This window comes from Salvelinus sp. IW2-2015, linkage group LG18 (assembly GCF_002910315.2).
Source record: "Salvelinus sp. IW2-2015 linkage group LG18, ASM291031v2, whole genome shotgun sequence".
Classification (NCBI taxonomy): Eukaryota; Metazoa; Chordata; class Actinopteri; order Salmoniformes; family Salmonidae; genus Salvelinus; species Salvelinus sp. IW2-2015.
In genome coordinates this window covers 31,291,006-31,310,264 of record NC_036858.1, presented here as the reverse complement: position 1 = coordinate 31,310,264, position 19,259 = coordinate 31,291,006, and the positions used below count along the sequence as shown (strand labels likewise).

Here is a 19,259-nt window from a genome sequence, read left to right as displayed (position 1 = left end):
ATGGAGGACTGATTCGCATGTTTGAGCACTACTGAAAAGTGCTATTTACATATGAAAAATGAATGTCATATGCTACATTTACTATAGGCCTATTGTTACCTTTTTGTTGGTGACACTTTAATATCTTGACAATATGCAGCTGTTTAAAGGGCAAATCCACAGATAAAACAAAACGGTTTCCCCGCCTCTGTTTTGGTAAAGAGTGATGGGCCTAGAGAAATGTAACCACTCTCGGATTAACAGACAGAGCTATGGATACAAGGACTGACCATCCATGATATCACAATTATTGTTTTAACCATGTTATGAGGCTATACAGTGTTTGTTTACATTTACAATGTTTACAAACATTGGAGTTAAACAAGTTTATATTTTGGGTTCTCATGGAGTGTGACAGTTGAACTAAGCTCATAAGACATAAGTTATATTCTTCAAGAATCAATGGATATTATATATATAATTTATAAGTCCAAAAATGAATGTAGCAACTACAGATTGCCTTTAGAGCATGTGTCCATTACGTCTATGGATTAAATTTTTTACCAGCCTGAATTAGATTGAGCAATAAAATACCTACTTTTTTCCCCATATAGAATGGGATCCGCACTACGCAGCTGTTGAAGAGCGCATTTTTCACTGGCTGTCCACTGGTTTCAAAAACAATGATTGATAGGCAGCTTAAACTTCTTGAATTCAACTATTATTGGGTTCAAATACACATTTAAATTTGTGAACAGCCATCCACAACCACAATCCGTAAAGCGCAAATAGCTAAATCAGAGAGTAGCAGTGTGATTCACAATCACATCAATGCGCTATGTAAATATCAATAATAAGTGATATCCGTATCGCCGTAGACTACACCACTGCTGTTATCCTTAACTCCAAGCGTTAATTCCAGTTGGATCATCTTTGGATGCCGACAGCAGTCGCACCATTGGAAGACATAGCTTGGATTTTGCTCTTTTCCCARGATCCATCAAGCACATTTGGTGTGTCATCATAGTGGTCTCTCGACTTGTGGTCAGAGTCGCTCAGGTGGAACAAACTTAAATGTGCGCCTTTTTTCAATGTTGATTTGAATGTCCTTGAGAAAACAAAGAAGTGTCCGATTTTTTTTCGCAAACATCCCTTTGTAAATGTAAAAGTAATTATCTAGTTTTTCAAAAGTATCTGTAATCTAATTACAATATTTGTGCTGGTAATGTAAGGGATTACAGGTACCGTTTTTTTGTAATCCCTTACATGTAACAGATTACTCCCCAACCCTGGAGAAGTGGTAGATCTTTCAGAGACCAAATTGCCAACCTCAATTATCATAAAACTATCCATAAATTGGAACTTTGAGAAAGCCTTCAAGAACACCCACCATGCAAAGATTTTTACTGAAGAATTTGTARGTTTTTTATGATTGTGTTTCGCTTGTCATGTATTGCTGTGAATAWTAAAGTGTATTTTAATGTGTATATGGATGTGTACTTTGTCTGTATTGTATTTTGATGTACTAAACAGGGCTCATCTGGAAAAGAGAACATTGGTCTTAGCATTTCTTATACTGTCYGAAAGATCAAAATATCACCTTTCTGGTAAAAAATAGTTATAAATTGCTGTCACTTTTCAGGACACGATCTCAAGTACACTATACAAATATGAAATAATGAAAAATCATATTTTTAAATTTTCAATAAAAGTGTGTGAATAGGGATTGAAATGCTTTCTAAATATAGTATTAATTATAATGACTTACTATAAGATTGCACCTTTCTTATAACTGTAAAATAAATATGATCATACTTGGTGACAGTACAAAATTGGGACRATTTCATATAACTGACGACAGAGTTCTGCCCAATGAACTCTCGTTCAAATGCCTGCTGAATCGTTACAACTTCAGCTGTAAGCACAAAGTGATCYTCCCTCTGTGACCAATGAGAAAGTGGTCTTGTTTCAATTCGACAAAATGATTTGATATTTTTTCATGTTGAGAGCTCTAAATCCATCTGGTTTAGAGCGGAGCTGCGATGTTCCCAGCCAGAGGAACTTGATCCTTTGTCTGGATCGGCCAGAAAATGTGATATGTCGCTCCTTATGCAAAATGAGSTGTCACATTTCACARACTGCATCTCAGCTGAGAGCGGCATGTGAAGTGGGACAACCAAAGATTTCACGAAATAAACAGCAATGGATGTTGTGCCGTTCACAGAGCGCAACAATTGYGMTCGGAACCGGTCCAGAACCGCTCAAACATTCACCGACCAATGCCTCTAAAGCTTACTTGGAATCCATTGGACAGATACCATCAGCAACATTTGACTGTGGGAAATCAAAAACAAGAACCTGTTGAGGCACAAATGAAGAGGAGGAAGTGATACTTTTTAGGCGACGCTGTAGGAAGAAACGTGCATCGCGTGGATCAACAAACAGACTCTTACCTTTAGCCCACAAGTTAAACGCAAGAGAGAAAGGCCCAAGACCACCTTTATCTACTCCTCCACCTGCATCCTCACAGAGCAAGGCATTAAGAAAGAGCGACTGACATGGCAACAATAACTCTAACAACTGGCTAAGGATAGAAGGGGTTGGAAGCAGTTTGTATGTGAGATAGAAGGGGTTGGAAGCAGTTTGTCTGTGAGATAGAAGGGCTTGGAAGCAGTTTGTCTGTGAGATAGAAGGGGTTGGAAGCAGTTTGTCTGTGAGATAGAAGGGGTTAGAAGCAGTTTGTCTGTGATATAGAAGGGGTTAGAAGCAGTTTGTCTGTGAGATAGAAAGGGTTAGAAGCAGTTTGTCTGTGAGATAGAAGGGGTTGGATGAAGTTTGTCTGTGAGATAGAAAGGGTTGGAAGCAGTTTGTCTGTGAGATAGAAGGGGTTGGAAGCAGTTTGTNGAAGCAGTTTGTCTGTGAGATAGAAGGGGTTGGAAGCAGTTTGTCTGTGAGATAGAAGAGGTTGGAAGCAGTTTGTCTGTGAGATAGAAAGGGTTGGAAGCAGTTTGTCTGTGAGATAGAAGGGGTTGGAAGCAGTTCGTTGATGACCTATGTTCGGCAAGGAACTCAACGCACTAAGTGAAGTAAGTAAGTGTGACGTACCTGTGCACAGAGGGAGCAGCAGAAGCAGGACCAGGTAGGCTCTCATTGTTGGTCTCAGTCGAAGACTTCTCTTAGCAATGGATAAGTCTGAGGTTAAAAGTGTTGGAGGGGCAGAGAGCYCCTCTGCTTTTATACTGTGTGGTGTGCTCAGACAGGAACACATACACCCACACAATGACAGGCACGGCATACACTCAGTGTTGACAAGGGTGGATTTCAGGATAAAAGAATGGTGTCTAAAATGTCTTCCATATAAGGAAATGGTGTCTTATGTCATCACATGACTGTCGCATTATCAGTTGGAGTCTTGGAGCACTCAAATAAGACTTCACCTATGTTGGCTGACAAAGCTCATTGTTGACAAGAAACACTTTATTAATAATGTTCATGAATAAACAATAAAACATTCATAACGCATGAATAAATGTTATTCATAATCATAAAAGTATTTAATTGTTAAATGTACACACATTTATGAGCATGATCATTCATAAGCATTTAGAACATTAACTCTAATGTTGAGTAATGATCACCTCTTCTGTTTAGTTTCGGTTGTCATTGACAAACAGCAAGAAAATATGACAAATGATGTGTGAGGGATCAGCCGGATCAAGTGGTCCGGCTGTGTTRTCTCCTGGAGGTGGGCCGCAGTACAGCCACTACTGATGAGCTCACCTGAGGCCAATTGACTGATGATTGTTTGTGCTCTTAAGGACCTGACTGAAGGGCAGAGGGGGGGAAGAGTTGAAGGAAGAACTCCCAATACAGTTTCCTTCTTTTTGTTGAAGTCACYTRTCTGTGTCTCATTTCGTGCTGTCCCGCCTAGGATTTCGTCAGTGAATAGGTACGGCCTTTCTGCCGCCTTTCTGGATAAGAATTGTTCCGTTCACATATACCCCAAAAATATACATCCATTGTGTTAATAATAGATAGTGAGACATATGGATGCATTAGCAATGTCTCCTCTAAAAAATACATATTGTAATCTACAAAACTTTCTCACCAACATCATGAACCAATGACACTTTGGCAGGGCATATCTTTAGTGGCTCAGCATTGCGGCCGCTGTCACTCACACAGGGACAGAGGTAGGGCAACAATGGCTCTTTAAACTTGTCCCTGAATGTATAGATGAGTGACATGTCAGTGGGGTCATAGAAAGTCACCTCTCCCGCATCATAGTCCAGACGCACTCTGACCCTCCTGGGCCTCCTCTTCAGAGTGAGACGGGTCCAGGGCATGGTGCAGGCGCTGTACTGGCCGCCGTCCCTCAGGGACAGGGCCCAGAACCCGTGGACAGGGTTCACACTCAGGACCCCTTTCCTACGCACACTCTCTCTCAGGAACCCCAGGTCCCATCCGGTCTTACCCGCCACCTCCACCTCTTGTGGTGGATATTATAAAATAAGGATTTGGACATGTCTTCATAGTTTCTGTTCTTGGACAGAACAAAGGTGCAGCTGGTTTGCTGCACAGGATGATACTCCCAAGAACAGGGGATTATAATAGGACAGTTTCACAAGGTTAGTCACATCCTCAGTTATGTGGACACATACAATTAAAATGTCCCATTACAATCCTCCCTGTTGTTAATTCCTTAACAATACTTTTTTTTATATGTAAATGTAGCAATTCTTCTATGTGAATCTCATCCGTTGTGAAACTGAGTTTAAAACCTTCAACCCTTCACACATCATGTACAGTTCTAACTTGCCAGTTTCTGCTAAGGATTAGGTAAAACAAAGACATCAAAGTGCATCCTTTCTCAGCAAGAAATTGCTCTCAGAGTGTGTTTGCTTAGTAGAGAACACCTGGCCACCACAGAGTCTGGATGTTCAGCCAATATTCCACTCCCACTGAGACAACCTTGTGAAAGCAAACTGTCTACAACAAGCGCATTTCTACGTATGCAACAGGTCAAACATTACTGTCTTCAGCAGTAAAGGGTAGCTCAGCTGAGCACATAAACCATGTATTGGTCCCCCAGGTAAATAGGGGTAAGCAGTATGGTCCCCCAGGTAAATAGGGGTAAGCAGTATGGTCCCCCAGGTAAATAGGGGTAAGCAGTATTCCCCATAACTAGGGTTAACCAGTATCGGTCCCAGTAAATAGGATAAGCAGTATGGTCCCCCAGGTAATAGGGGTAAGCGTATGTCGCCTCCAGGTAATAGGGTAAGCAGTACTGTCCCCCAGGTAATAGGGTAACAGTATGGTCCCCCAGGTAAATAAGGGTAAGCATTATGTCCCCCAGGTAAATAGGGGTAAGCAGTATGGCCCCATAAATGGGTAAGCAGTATGGTCCCAGGTAATAGGGGTAAGCAGTATGGTCCCCAGTAAATAGGGTAAGCAGTAGTGGTCCCCAGGAAATAGGGTAAGCAGTATGTCCCCCACTAAATAGGTAAGCAGGATGGCCCCCAGGTAAATAGGGTAAGCAGTAGCCCCCAGGTTAATAGGGTAAGCAGTATGGTCCCCCAGGTAAATAGTAAGCAGTATGTCCCCAGTAAATAGGGTAAGCAGTATGTCCCCAAGTAATAGGGTAAGCGTATGGTTCCCAGGTAAATAGGGTAAGCAGTATCCCCCAGTAAATAGGGTAAGCAGTATGGTCCCCCAGGTAAATAGGGGTAAGCAGTTGGTCCCCCAGTAAATAGGGTAAAGCATATGGTCCCCAGGTAAATAGGGTAAGCAGATTGTCCCCCAGTAAATAGGGGTAAGCAGTATGGTCCCCCAGGATAATAGGGTAAGCAGTTGTCCCCAGGTAAAATAGGGTAAGCAGTATGTCCCCAGGTAAATAGGGTAAGCAGTATGGTCCCCCAGTAAATAGGGGTAAGCAGTATGTCTCCCAGGTAAATAGGGGTAGCAGTATGGTCCCCAGGTAAATAGGGTAAGCAGTATGGTCCCCCAGGTAAATAGGGGTAAGCAGTATTCCCAGGAAATGGGGTAAGCAGTATGTCCCCCAGGTAATAGGGTAAGCAGTGTGTCCCCCAGGTAAATAGGGTAAAGCAGTGTGGTCCCCAGGTAAATAGGGTAAGCAGTATGTCCCCATAAATAGGGAAGCAGGTGGTCCAGGTATATGGGTAAGCAGTATGATCCCCCAGTAAATAAGGTAAGCAGTATGGTCCCCCAGGTTAATAGGTAAGCAGTGTGGTTCCCAGGTAAATAGGGTAAGCAGTATTCCCCAGGTAAATAGGGTAAGCAGATGGTCCCCAGGTAAATAGGGGTAAGCAGTATGATCCCCCAGGTAAATAGGGTAAGCATTGTTGGTTCCCCAGTAAATAGGGTAAGCAGTATGGACCCCCAGGTAAATAGGGTAAGCAGTATGTCCCCCAGGTAAATATAGGTAAGCAGTATGGTCCCCAGTAATAGGGGTAAGCAGTATGATCCCCAGGTAAATAGGGGTAAGCAGTGATGTCCCCAGGTAAATAGGGGTAAGCAGTTGGTCCCCCAGGTAAATAGGGTAACATATGTCCCCCAGGTAAATAGGGGTAAGCAGTATGGTTCCCCAGGTAAATGGGTAAGCAGTATGGTCCCCCAGGTAAATAGGGTAAGCAGTTGGTCCCCAGGTAAATAGGGTAAGCAGTATGTCCCCCAGGTAATAAGGGTAAGCAGTATGTCCCCCAGGTAAATAGGGTAAGCAGTATGTCCCCCAGGTAATAGGTGGAAGCAGTATGTCCCCCAGGTAATAGGTAAGCAGTATTGTCCCCCAGTAAATAGGGAAGCAGTATGGTCCCCCAGGTAAATAAGAGCAGTATGGTCCCCCAGTAAATAGGGGTAAGCAGTATGGTCCCCAGGTAAATAGGGGTAAGCAGTATGTCCCCATAAATAGTAAGCAGTATGGTCCCCAGGTAAATAGGGTAAGCAGTATGATCCCCCAGGTAAATAGGGTAAGCAGTATGGTCCCCAGGTAAAAGGGTAAGCAGTATGTCCCCAGGTAAATAGGGTAAGCAGTATGGTCCCCCAGGTAAATAGGTAAGCAGTATGTCCCCCAGGTAATAGGGTAAGCAGATGTCCCCAGGTAAATAGGGGTAAGCATTATGTCCCCCAGGTAAATAGGGTAAGCAGTATGGTCCCCCAGGTAAATGGGGTAAGCAGTATGGTCCCCTAGGTAAATAGGTAAGCAGTATGTCCCCAGGATAAATAGGGTAAGCAGTATGATCCCCCAGGTAAATAGGGGTAAGCAGTGTGGTCCCCAGGTAAATGGGGTAAGCAGTATGGTCCCCCAGGTAAATAGGGGTAAGCAGTATGGTCCCCCAGGTAAATAGGGTAAGCGTATTGGTCCCCCAGGTAAATAGGTAACGGTATGGTCCCCCAGGTAAATAGGGTAAGCAGTATGGTCCCCAGGTAAATAGGGGTAAGCATGTATGTCCCCCAGGTAAATAGGGTAAGCAGTATGGTCCCCAGGTAAATAGGGTAAGCAGTTGTGCCCCCGGTAAATAGGGTAAGCAGTGTGGCCCCAGGTAATAGGTAAGCAGTGATGTCCCCCAGGTAAATATGGGTAAACAGTGTGTCCCCAGGTAAATAGGGGTAAGCAGTATGTCCCCCAGGTAAATAGGGTAAGCAGTTGGTCCCCAGGTAAATAGGTAAGCAGTATGATTCCCCAGTAAATAGGGTAAGCAGTATGCTCCCCAGGTAAATATGGGGTAAGCAGTGTGGTCCCCCAGGTAAATAGGGTAAGCAGTATGGTCCCCCAGGTAAATATGGGTAAGCAGTGTTGGTTCCACAGGTAAATATGGGTTAAGCAGTATTCCCCCAGTAAATAGGGTAAGCAGGTATGTCCCCCAGGTAAATAGGGGTAAGCAGTTGTGTCCCCCAGGTAAATAGGTAAGCAGTATGACCCTCAGGTAAATAGGGGTAAGTCAGTATGGTCCCCCAGGTAAATAGGGGTAAGCAGTATGGTCCCCCAGGTAAATAGGTAAGCCAGTATGTCCCCCAGGTAATAGGGTAAGCAGTTGGTCCCCCAGTAAATGGTAAGCAGTATGTCCCCAGGTAAATAGGGTAAGCAGTGATGGTCCCCCAGGTAAATAGGGTAAGCAGTATGGCCCCAGGTAAATAGGGTAAGCAGTATGGTCCCCAGTAAATAGGTAAGCAGTTGGTGCTCCCCAGGTAAAATAGGGGTAAGCAGTTATGTCCCCCAGGTAAATAGGGTAAAGCAGTATGTCCCCCAGGTAAATAGCGGTAAGAGTTATGTCCCCCAGTAAATTTAAGAAGCAGTATGGTCCCCCAGGTAAATACCGATCCCGTAGAGGTTAATCAAACTCTACAATAACCTGCCTTTCCTAGCAGTGACAACATATGTTCCTTGGTGTTTGGATTAGGAACTTTTAAAATAGCTTTCACCCTTCTGCCCCCTGGTGTGATAACGTGTCCCAAATTTTTCACAGTCTGTTGGACACATTATAATTGGTTTTTCGAGGCATTGTGGCCGTTATCAGCAGGAAATGTAGCAGTGCTGCCAAATCAACAACTGTAAACCAATTTGAATCTGGCGGGACAGAAGAAAGGATAGTGACTGGGTTTGGCAAAACTGGGAACCGGCCATACACTGCATCGTTAACAGCTTAAAGATCTTGTACCATTCTCCAGAAGCTTTTCTAACAGGTCAAACTGGCGTGTTTCAAGGTCACAGCCCCCCTGCTCAGCAGAGAGGTCAGGACTTTGCCAATGGCTGCCTCCTCCTCCTTATGCAAGGGGTACAGTGCTTTGTGGGGCCGATATGTCCCTTTAGGAGAGACGGTCACAGGCGTTGCTCCTCTCATTTTCCCTATGTCATATTTATCCCTTGCCCATAAACAGTCCAGAACCTGAGTCAACAGTGCGCTGTCAGGGGTGGGCTGGTTAGGTGCAAGGGAAACAGGAACAGGGGCTTCATTGTCCCCTCTGTGCACTGCGTGTGTGCTGTTCACACACGTTCTGTGAGCCACAACCACAGAGGAGAATGCTCTCCCGTATGGCTATGCCTCCCAGTCTGTTGCCAATCTCACGCATGTGTAACGGATGTGAAATGGCTAGCTAGTTAGCGGGTACGCGCTAATAGCATTTCAATCAGTTACGTCACTTGCTCTGAAACCTAGAAGTAGTGTTTCCCCTTGCTCTGCAAGGGCCGCGGCTTTTGTGGAGCGATGGGTAACGATGCTTCGTGGGTAACTGTTGTTGATGTGTGCAGAGGGTCTCTGGTTCGCGCCCGAGTCGGGGGGCGAGGGGACGGTCTAAAGTTATACTGTTACACATGTACCAAATTCTTCCCATTTGGTATCCTCCATCTTGGAGATAGAGATACTGCATGGGGAAGTGATTGGGGTACAGAGAAAAACTGTTCACATCAGCTACCACACCCAAAGTTTCTTCATACACATAACCTATTGTCAACTCTTCCTGCTCTGTCACACAATGCCACAGTGATAAAAACAAATGGTCCCTTTGACCATTACTACATTTGGCAGTGCAGTGTAAGTGGTTGGGTTAGTTTGGCCTGGTCGAGCAAATGCATTCAGTAGGTCAAAGGGTTCAGAGAAATACCATGAATAATACCAATCATGGCCTGGTACTTCCAGCGCGYTATAGATACCGATTCTTGGAGCGGTTACTACCAGGCCCTTCTCACTGCAAGAAATGTTAATTCCCAATTCCCACAATAGGTCTCTTCCCATTAAATTTACAGAGCAATTAGGAGAATAAACAAAACAATGTTTAAACATTTTATCACCAAGTTGGACTGAAAGGGGTTTGGTAAGGTTCTCTACCATTGGAATGCCAGATGCCCCAACGGTCTTTATTACATCTTGTAACGTGGACGCTGGGAGTCGGGAAGCAAGTGCAGGTGGTGAGTTTAATAATAAATGGAACATGGAACAAAACAAGACACACGAGTAGCGTACAGACATGGAAAACATAGTAAATAGTGCCTAAGGAATAGAACTAAGGAGGTGACGGAAATAGGGGAGGTAATCAGTGACGTGATGGAGTCCAGGTGTGCCTAATGATGAAGCGCAGGTGCGCGTAATGATGAATGTCAGTACCGGTGGTTAGTAAACCGGCGACGTCTAGCGCCGGAGGGGAGGAGTGGGAGTAGACGTGACACATCTCTCYATAATGGATCTTTTAAATTGTTGCATTTAGATCAAATGGAGATGGTTGCCCCTGAATCGACCAGGAAAGACATTTTCACACCGCCCACACACACATCCATATTAGGTGAATCTGCGCTGTTAGAAGATAAAACTGGGTACTCACCAGAGTGGCATTGTTGGCTGTCTTTTCCTTCTTCCTCCTCCACAGCCTATCTCCAGCCTCCCCCTCTACCCTGTGGGTTAGATGCTGTCACATGTGGTGGTGGTGGATAGTATGTATCACTGTCCTCAGCTTCATCATAGCCACCCACATCACCCCTGTTCTGGGGGCAATTTCTTGAAATGTGGCCAGGCTGTTGACAGTTATAGCACCTCTATGGTTCCCCTCTTCCTCGTCCACCTCTTCCTCCTCTGCGGCCCCTTCCTCCTCTTGCTCTTCCAGGCCCCCTTCCTCTTCATCTGTCTCCTGAGTTCCCGCTGTCCCCTCCCTCATAAACTGCCAACTGCCCAGCTAATGCTTTATCATGGTGGTAAACTGGGTCCACTGCTGTGCCCTGCTATGAGAGGGAGGGGGAAGCTTCTTCACGATGTCCATCATCTCCCCCATTTCCCAATTCCACTGGACTAGGATGGTTGGAGTGGCGTCCACATCACGGCCCGCCACTGGATTTGGTATTGACATCAGGGGAAACAGTGCGACAGAGGGTGGTGTGAAAACAGGGGGGGGGGTAAGTCTGGATAAAGTCACAGGGCATTTCTGTGCCAGTCGCTGGGGAGGCTTAGGGTCTCGGCGGGGGCGGCTCTGAGGTGTCGGTATTTTACTCCGTTACTCAGTGTGTGTGGTGACCAGCGTCGTGTCTTTTTCCTTCTTCGTCTTCCTCAGATTCTCCTCAGATTCAGCCCGTACTCCTGCTGCTGGGGGTTCTTGTTGTGGAGGTGGTACTTTTTCCTTCTTCGTCTTCCTCAGATTCTCCTCAGATTCAGCCCGTACTCCTGCTGCTGGGGGTTCTTGTTGTGGAGGTGGTAACTGTTGAGGTGAGTGATGGATGATGTTGATACGGTTCATCTTTACGTCTGTTCCTACTTGCTTTGCCTTTTCTTCAGCTTTCATCCTTACCTCTGCCACCTTCTCTGCACTTTTCCCCTCTCTCTYTCTCTCGCTCTCTGTCCTTGTCTCGGCTTCAACTTCCCACTTTATCCCAGCGTGTATTATTTTTCTTGCCTTTCCCTACTTTCTCCAACTGTTTTCTGACTAATTTCAACTTAGCGACACTGAGGTGCGGTGCCATTGTGACACGTCCTCGGCTACACTCGGACCCCATTTGCTTACCATCCCCTTCAACGACCCTGTGTAGCATATGGTGGCTGGAGAACACCTTTTTCTCCAGGATGATCCCATCTTGAGTTCCTATCTCACTCACACACATAAAATAGAGGAGTGATCAGTTCCTACACCCTAAAGCACATAATTGCATGGCTGCTAAAATATTGCCTAATTTGTCATTGATGTCACGTCCTGATCTGTTTCACGTGTTCTTGTGATTGTCTCCACCTCCTCCAGATGTGGCTTGTTTTCCCCAGTGTATTTATGCCTGTGTTTCCTGTCTCTCTGTGCCAGTTCGTCTTGTATGTTTTCAAGTCAACCAGTGTGTTTTCCTGTGCTCCTACTTTCTATTCTCTTTTTCTAGTCTTCCCGGTTTTGACCCTTGCCTGTTTTTTCTGGACTCCGTACTCACCTACCTGACCCTTCTGCCTGCCCTGACARCGAGCCWGTCTGCRGCTCTTTACCTCTTGGACACAGAATCTGGTTTTGACCTTTTGCCTGTCCACGACCATTCTCTTGCCTACTCCTTTTGGATGATAAATGAACTACAAGGACTCTACCATCTGCATCTGGGTCTCACCTTGGCCCTTATAATTGAACCACTGGAGAACTAATTCAAATTGGTATCTTACCTACATAAAAAGTAAACACAGTTTTGCTATGAKCTTTAGTTTCAACTGTATGACAAACAGTTCTTACTGTCCACTGGTTAATCTATCCCTAACCTGATATTCTAGTCTAACATGATGTCCTAACCAGTCCACCCGCATCACACTATGRGGTAGAGCTCTCAATCACTGAGCGCGAAGTGATTTAGGAATGCACAATTCCTCTCACTTCAATGATCATTTTCTCTATCACTTAGCGCAAAGTGATTTCATTCATAAAGCATCTTCGAATGGTRACTCACAAGCTTAGTAAAAAATCTACTGAACTGCCGTGGACGTCAGGCGGGCCTCTCCATTCCCTCGTTCGACGAGGAGGAATTTACCCTAGACTCACAACGCAGCGAGCCTCTGCCGGCAGTTTACCCTCATAGCCGCAGGAGCCACTGGTCAACGATACGTCAGTCCCATGTGGGTCGCCAAATTGTGGTGGATGTTGTACGATTCTTTATTTTTCTGAGTTCAGGAGAATAACAGAGTTACACAGCGCAGTGCAGACAGTCTGCATTCCGAAGCATTGGGTGATAAGCACATATCTTAATAGTTTCTGTTCTTGGACGGAACTCTTAGTTCTTGTTTTTTTATCTATACAAGGACACAGGTGCAGCTGGTTTGCAACACAGGATGATACTCCCAAGAACAGGAACTTGTAATAGGATAGTTTCATGAAGTTAGTCACATCCTCAGTTATGAGGTCACATACAGTACAAAAGAAATGTCCCATTACACTGGTCGGGCTCCAGCACTCAAACACACGTGTCACAGRGCTCTGGGTTGTTGGGGACGTGAGGCTTCTCTCCATTGATGCACACACTGGTCAGGTCATTTGAGAGAGAGAGCCAGGGGGCCACGGTGTTGGGTTCCAGAGTCACTGGGGCTGGGGCGAAACACTGGATTCCATGATTCCATATGTGTTATTTTATAGTTTTGATGTCTTCACTACTATTCTACAATGTAAAAATGGTGTGTCGGTGTGAGGCTTCTCTCCACGGTGTGTCCAAACTTTTGAATGGTATTTGTTCTGCCCGTGACAAAACCATGTTGAATGATTCTCAGAAACTGCAAAGCCAACACACCTGCAAAACGTATGAGCTCATCTGATTTTATTTATTTATTTATTTAACCTTTATTTAACCAGGTAGGCTAGTTGAGAACAAGTTCTCATTTGCAACTGCGACCTGGCCAAGATAAAGCAAAGCAGTGTGACACAGACAACAACACAGAGTTACACATGGAGTAAACAATAAACAAGTCAATGACACAGTAGAAAGTCTATATACAGTGTGTGCAAAAGGCATGAGGAGGTAGGCAATAAATAGGCCATAGGAGCGAATAATTACAATTTAGCAGATTAACACTGGAGTGATAAATGAGCAGATGATGATGTGCAAGTAGAGATACTGGTGTGCAAAAGAGCAGAAAAGTAAATAAAATAAAAACAGTATGGGGATGAGGTAGGTAGATTGAGTGGGCAATTTACAGATGGACTATGTACAGCTGCAGCGATCGGTTAGCTGCTCAGATAGTTGATGWTTAAAGTTGGTGAGGGAAATAAAAGTCTCCATCTTCAGCGATTTTTGCAATTCGTTCCAGTCACTGGCAGCAGAGAACTGGAAGGAAAGGRGGCCAAATGAGGTGTTGGCTTTGGGAATGATCAGTGAGATATACCTGCTGGAACGTGCGCTACGGGTGGGTGTTGTTATCGTGACCAGTGAACTGAGATAAGGCGGAGCTTTACCTAGCATAGTTGGTGAACCAGGCGAGGCAGTCATTAGAAAAACCAAGGCTATTGAGTCTGCCGATAAGAATACGGTGATTAACAGTCGAAAGCCTTGGCCAGGTTGATGAAGACGGCTGCACAGTACTGTCTTTTATCGATGGCGGTTATGATATCGTTTAGGACCTTGAGCGTGGCTGAGGTGCACCCGTGACCYGCTCGGAAGCCGGATTGCACAGCGGAGAAGGTACGGTGGGATTCTAAATGGTCAGTGATCTGTTTATTAACTTGGCTTTCGAAGACTTTAGATAGGCAGGGCAGGATGGATATAGGTCTGTAACAGTTTGGGTCTAGGGTGTCACCCCCTTTGAAGAGGGGGATGACCGATACGAAAGAGAGGTTGAACAGGCTGGTAATAGGGGTTGCAACAATGGCGGCGGATAGTTTTAGAAAGAGAGGGTGCAGATTGTCTAGCCCAGCTGATTTGTACGMGTCCAGGTTTTGCAGCTCRTTCAGAACATCTGCTGTCTGGATTTGGGTGYAGGAGAAGCTGAGGAGGCTGGGSGAGTAMCTGTGGGGGAGGCGGAGCTGTTGGCCGGGGTTGGAGTAGCCAGYAGGAAGGCATGGCTCATCTGTTTGTCATAAATGACTTACAYTACGTACTCYCGGTAATMGGAAAACMACWGTAAAACAGTAAACAGACTAATTACTGTAACACAACCAGACCAGCCTAGTGAAGTGACATGCAGTTGCTGGCCCTGAAATGACATACAGTACTAGCCATAACTTGAGTTCCTGAGCAMCCTCGTCCACAGGGCAGAGCTGATGGCTCCTGTGTCTCCTGGAGGTCTGACACACCGCACACAGAGCCTCCTGGTCCTCCACACAGAACAACAACAACCTCTTCCAATGGAGACCGCACCTTTCATCCCCATCCCGTACCAACCCACTCCTCCCTCCTGACTTCCTCCTTCCCTGGCTCTCCTTCTCCCCCTCTCTCGTCTCCTCCTGCTTGGTGGTATTGTGGCTCCTCTCCCTCGCAAAGGTCTCCACGATGTTCCTCAGAGCCAGGTTACTGGGTGGAGCGTCGGTTAGGGAATGGTGGCGGCAGACGGGGCACTTTTTGATGACCTGAGTGTTCCAGTAGCTGTCCAGGCAGCTCCTGCAGAAGCTGTGGCTGCAGCCCAGCACRACAGGGTCAGTGAAAACATCGCAGCACACAGGGCAGGACATGTCGTCCTCCAGGGTCCAGGTGGCAGCCATGATGGAGAGATGTGTGCTTGTTCTGAGCTGGTGTACCTACCGTAGGGTGGCTGGGCTAGYGACTGATGACGCTGTCTGGAATGCTGGCAAACTGGTCCAGTGTTTCGGTGTTGATTTGCTCCACTTAAAGACTGAGGCATGGAATCGAAGTAAACAGAATTTGTACTTTTATTGAACGTGACACCAATAATTATGGAATTCAATCATGACARTTGCTCTCAGTAAATTAATTAACAGCAAATATTTTATCTGCTCCAGTCAAAGTTCCGAAATACACATTGGTGTCACAGACATCAATGTCACCAGCGGAGGTGAGGATATTCACCTCAATATTCAATATTCACCTCAAAATCACCTCATATTCCAACTAAACTACTGAAAGAGCTGCTTCATGTGCTTGGCCCTCCTATGTTGAACATAATAAAGTTCGAAACACAGGTTCATAGAGAGACTGTTCCCCTACTTCTCTCCCTGTCTCAACTCTGATGGCACTAACCCTGGTGCTGAGGATCTGCCCTGAGAAGGTGTCTGTGACTGTGGCACCTATTCACTGAGGATATAACCTGGTGATTCTATTTCATGATCACGTACTGAAGAGGTGTATTGGTAAAGTCTGTCACAATGACTCCTGTGTATTGATTTGTCTGTCTATCGTTTTGTATATTCAAATCAAATCAAATTATTTTATATAGCCCTTCGTACATCAGCTAATATCTCGAAGTGCTGTACAGAAACCCAGCCTAAAACCCAAACAGCAAGCAATGCAGGTGTAGAAGCACGGTGGCTAGGAAAAACTCCCTAGAAAGGCCAACCTAGGAAGAAACCTAGACAGGAACCAGGCTATGAGGGGTGGCCAGTCCTCTTCTGGCTGCGCCAGGTGGAGATTATAACAGAACATGGCCAAGATGTTCAAAAATGACCAGCATGGTCAAATAATAATAATCACAGAAGGTATCGAGGGTGTAGCAAGTCAGCACCTCAGGAGTAAATGTCAGTTGGCTTTTTCATAGCCGATCATTAAGAGTATCTCTACCGCTCCTGTGGTCTCTAGAGAGTTGAAAACAGCAGGTCTGGGACAGGAAGCACGTCCGGTGGACAGGTCAGGGTTCCATAGCCGCAGGCAGAACAGTTGAAACTGGAACAGCAGCAAGGCCAGGTGGACTGGGGACAGCAAGGAGTCATCATGCCCGGTAGTCCTGACGCATGGTTCTAGGGCTCAGGTCCTCCGAGAGAGAGAAAGAAAGAGAGAAGGCCCTTGCCTTAACAGGAAGCCAGGGTAGGGAAGCTAGCACTGGAGTAATATGATCAAAATTTTTGGTTCTAGTCAGGATTCTAGCAGCCGTATTTAGCACTAACTGAAGTTTATTTAGTGCTTTATCCGGGTAGCCGGAAAGTAGAACATTGCAGTAGTCTAACCTAGAAGTAACAAAAGCATGGATTAGTTTTTCTGCATCATTTTTGGACAGAAAATTTCAGATTTTTGCATGTTACGTAGATGGAAATAAGCTGTCCTTGAAACAGTCTTGATATGTTCGTCAAAAGAGAGATCAGGGTCCAGAGTAACGCCGAGGTCCTTCACAGTTTTATTTGAGACGACTTTACTACCATCAAGATTAATTGTCAGATTTAACAGAAGATCTCTTTGTTTCTTGGACCTAGAACAAGCATCTCTGTTTTGTCCGTGCTACTAGACCTTAGTGCTGCCTTTGATACCATCGATCACCACATTCTCCAAAAGAATGTGGTGATCGATGGTTTCAAAGGCAGCACTAAGGTCTAGTAGCACGAGGACAGATGCAGAGTGTAACGGCTTTTCTTCATAGGTGAAGGAGAGGACCAAAGTGCAGCGCGGCTAGTGTTCACAATGTTAATAACAGAACAAGTGAAACACTACAAACATACAAAATAACAAAATGTGCAAAAACCGAGACAGACCTATCTGGTGCAGACAACCACAGAGACAGGAAACAACACCCCACAAAATCCCAACACAAAACAAGCCTCCTATATATGATTCTCAATCAGGGACAACGATTACCATCTGCCTCTGATTGAGAACCATATTAGGCTGGACATAGAAACAGACAAACTAGACCCACAACATAAGATTCCACCCAGCTCACGTCCTGACCAACACTAAACAAGCAAAACACATAATAACTCTGGTCAGGACGTTACAGTACCCCCCTCCTGAGGTGCGGACTCCGAACGCACCCCTACAACTCAAGAGGAGGGTCTGGTGGGCATCTGTCCGCGGTGGCGGCTCCGGCGGTGGACGAGGACACCACTCCACCACTTGTCTTTGTCCCCTCCTTAGCGTCCTTTGAGTGGCGACCCTCGCCCACGACCTTAGCCTAAGAATCCTCCCCAAGGCCCCACATGATTTGGAGGTAGCTCAGGACAGAGAGGTAGCTCAGGACAGAGAGGTAGCTCAGGACAAGAGGTAGCTCAGGACAGAGAGGTAGCTCCGGACAGAGAGTAGCTCCGGACTGAGTGGCAGCTCCGGGACTGAGTTGGCAGCTCCGGACTGAGTGGCAGCTCATGACTGAGTGGCAGCTCATGACTGAGTGGCAGCTCATGACTGAGTGGCAGCTCATGACTGAGTGGCAGCTCATGACGTAGGGCAGCTCATGACCGTAGGGCAGCTCATGACCGTAGGGCAGCTCATGACCGTAGGGCAGCTCATGACCGTAGGCAGCTCATGACCGTAGGGCAGCTCATGACCGTAGGGCAGCTCATGACTGAGGGCAGCTCATGACTGCTGACGGCTCTGGACGCTCATGGCTGACTGACGGCTCCGGCAGATCCTGTCTGGTTGGGCTCTGGCAGATCTGTCTAGTTGGCGGCTCTGGCAGATCCTGTCTAGTTGGCGGCTCTGGCAGATCCTGACTGACGAATGGCTCTGACGGCTCGGGACAGACGGGCGGCTCTAACGGCTCGGGACAGACGGATGGCTCAGACGGCGCTGGGAGACGGATGGCTCAGACGGCGCTGGGGAGACGGATGGCTCAGATGGCGCTGGGGAGACGGATGCTCAGATGGCGCTTGGCAGACGGATGGCTCCGATGGCGCTTGGCAGACGGATGGCTCCGATGGCGCTGGGAGACGGATGGCTCAGATGGCGCTGGGGAGACGGATGGCTCAGATGGCGCTTGGCAGACGGATGGCTCCGATGCGCTGGGGAGACGGATGGCTCAGATGGCGCTGGGGAGACGGATGGCTCAGATGGCGCTGGGGAGACGGATGGCTCCGATGGCGCTTGGCAGACGATGGCTCCGATGGCGCTTGGCAGACGGATGGCTCCGATGGCCGCTTGCAGACGGATGGCTCCGATGCGCTTGGCAGACGGATGGCTCCGATGGCGCTTGGCAGACGGCCGGCTCTGACGCCGCTGGGCAGACGGGCAGTTCAGGCGCCGCTGGGCAGAGGGCAGTCAGGCGCCGCTGGGCAGACGGCAGTTCAGGCACCGCTGGGCAGACGGCAGACCTCTGGCCGGCTGAGACGCACTATAGGCCTGATGCGTGTGCGGAACTGGAGGTACCGGGCTGAGGGCACGCACCTCAGGCGAGTGCGGGAGGAGGAACAGGGCTCTGGAGATGCACTGGAAGCCTGGCTGCGGGTAGGCACTGGTGGTACTGGGCTGGGGCGGGAAGGTGCGCCGGATATACCGGACCGTGAAGGAGGACACGCGCTCTTGAGCACCGAGCCTCTCCAACCTTACCAGGTTGAATGGTCCCCGTAGCCTGCCAGTGCGGCGAGGTGGAATAGCCCACACTGGGCTATGAAGGCGAACCGGGGACACCACCTGTAAGGCTGGTGCCATGTATGCCGGCCCGAGGAGACGTACTGGAGGCCAGATATGTTGGGCCGGCTTCATGGCACCCGGCTCGATGCCCAACCTAGCCCTACAGTGCGGCAAGTGGAATAGCCGCACTGGGCTAAGCACGCGTACTGGGGACACCGTGCGCTTTACCGCATAACACGGTGTCTGACCAGTACGACGCCCTCTCACTCCACGGTAGCCGGGGAGTTGGCTCAGGTATCCAACCGGCTTCGCCACACTCCCTTTAGCCCCCCTCCCCCAAAGAAATTTTTGGGTGAGCCTCTCGGGCTTCCAGCCTCTCTTACGTGCTGCATCCTTT

At 47.1% G+C, this 19,259-nt stretch overlaps 2 protein-coding genes across 3 annotated transcripts in view; one reads left to right on the top strand and one right to left on the bottom strand.

Annotated features, from left to right (window-relative positions):
* The window catches only part of pkdcca (protein kinase domain containing, cytoplasmic a), a 451,220-nt gene that overhangs the window by 200,906 nt on the left and 231,055 nt on the right, over positions 1 to 19,259 (top strand). The gene's annotated exons all lie outside the window — the stretch shown is intronic.
* The window catches only part of LOC111978347 (E3 ubiquitin-protein ligase TRIM35), a 22,717-nt gene continuing 6,057 nt past the window's right edge, over positions 2,600 to 19,259 (bottom strand). The window contains exon 7 of the transcript XR_011481436.1: positions 2,600 to 3,939. The gene's annotated coding sequence lies outside the window, so the exon portion shown is untranslated. The remainder of the gene's footprint in view (positions 3,940 to 19,259) is intronic.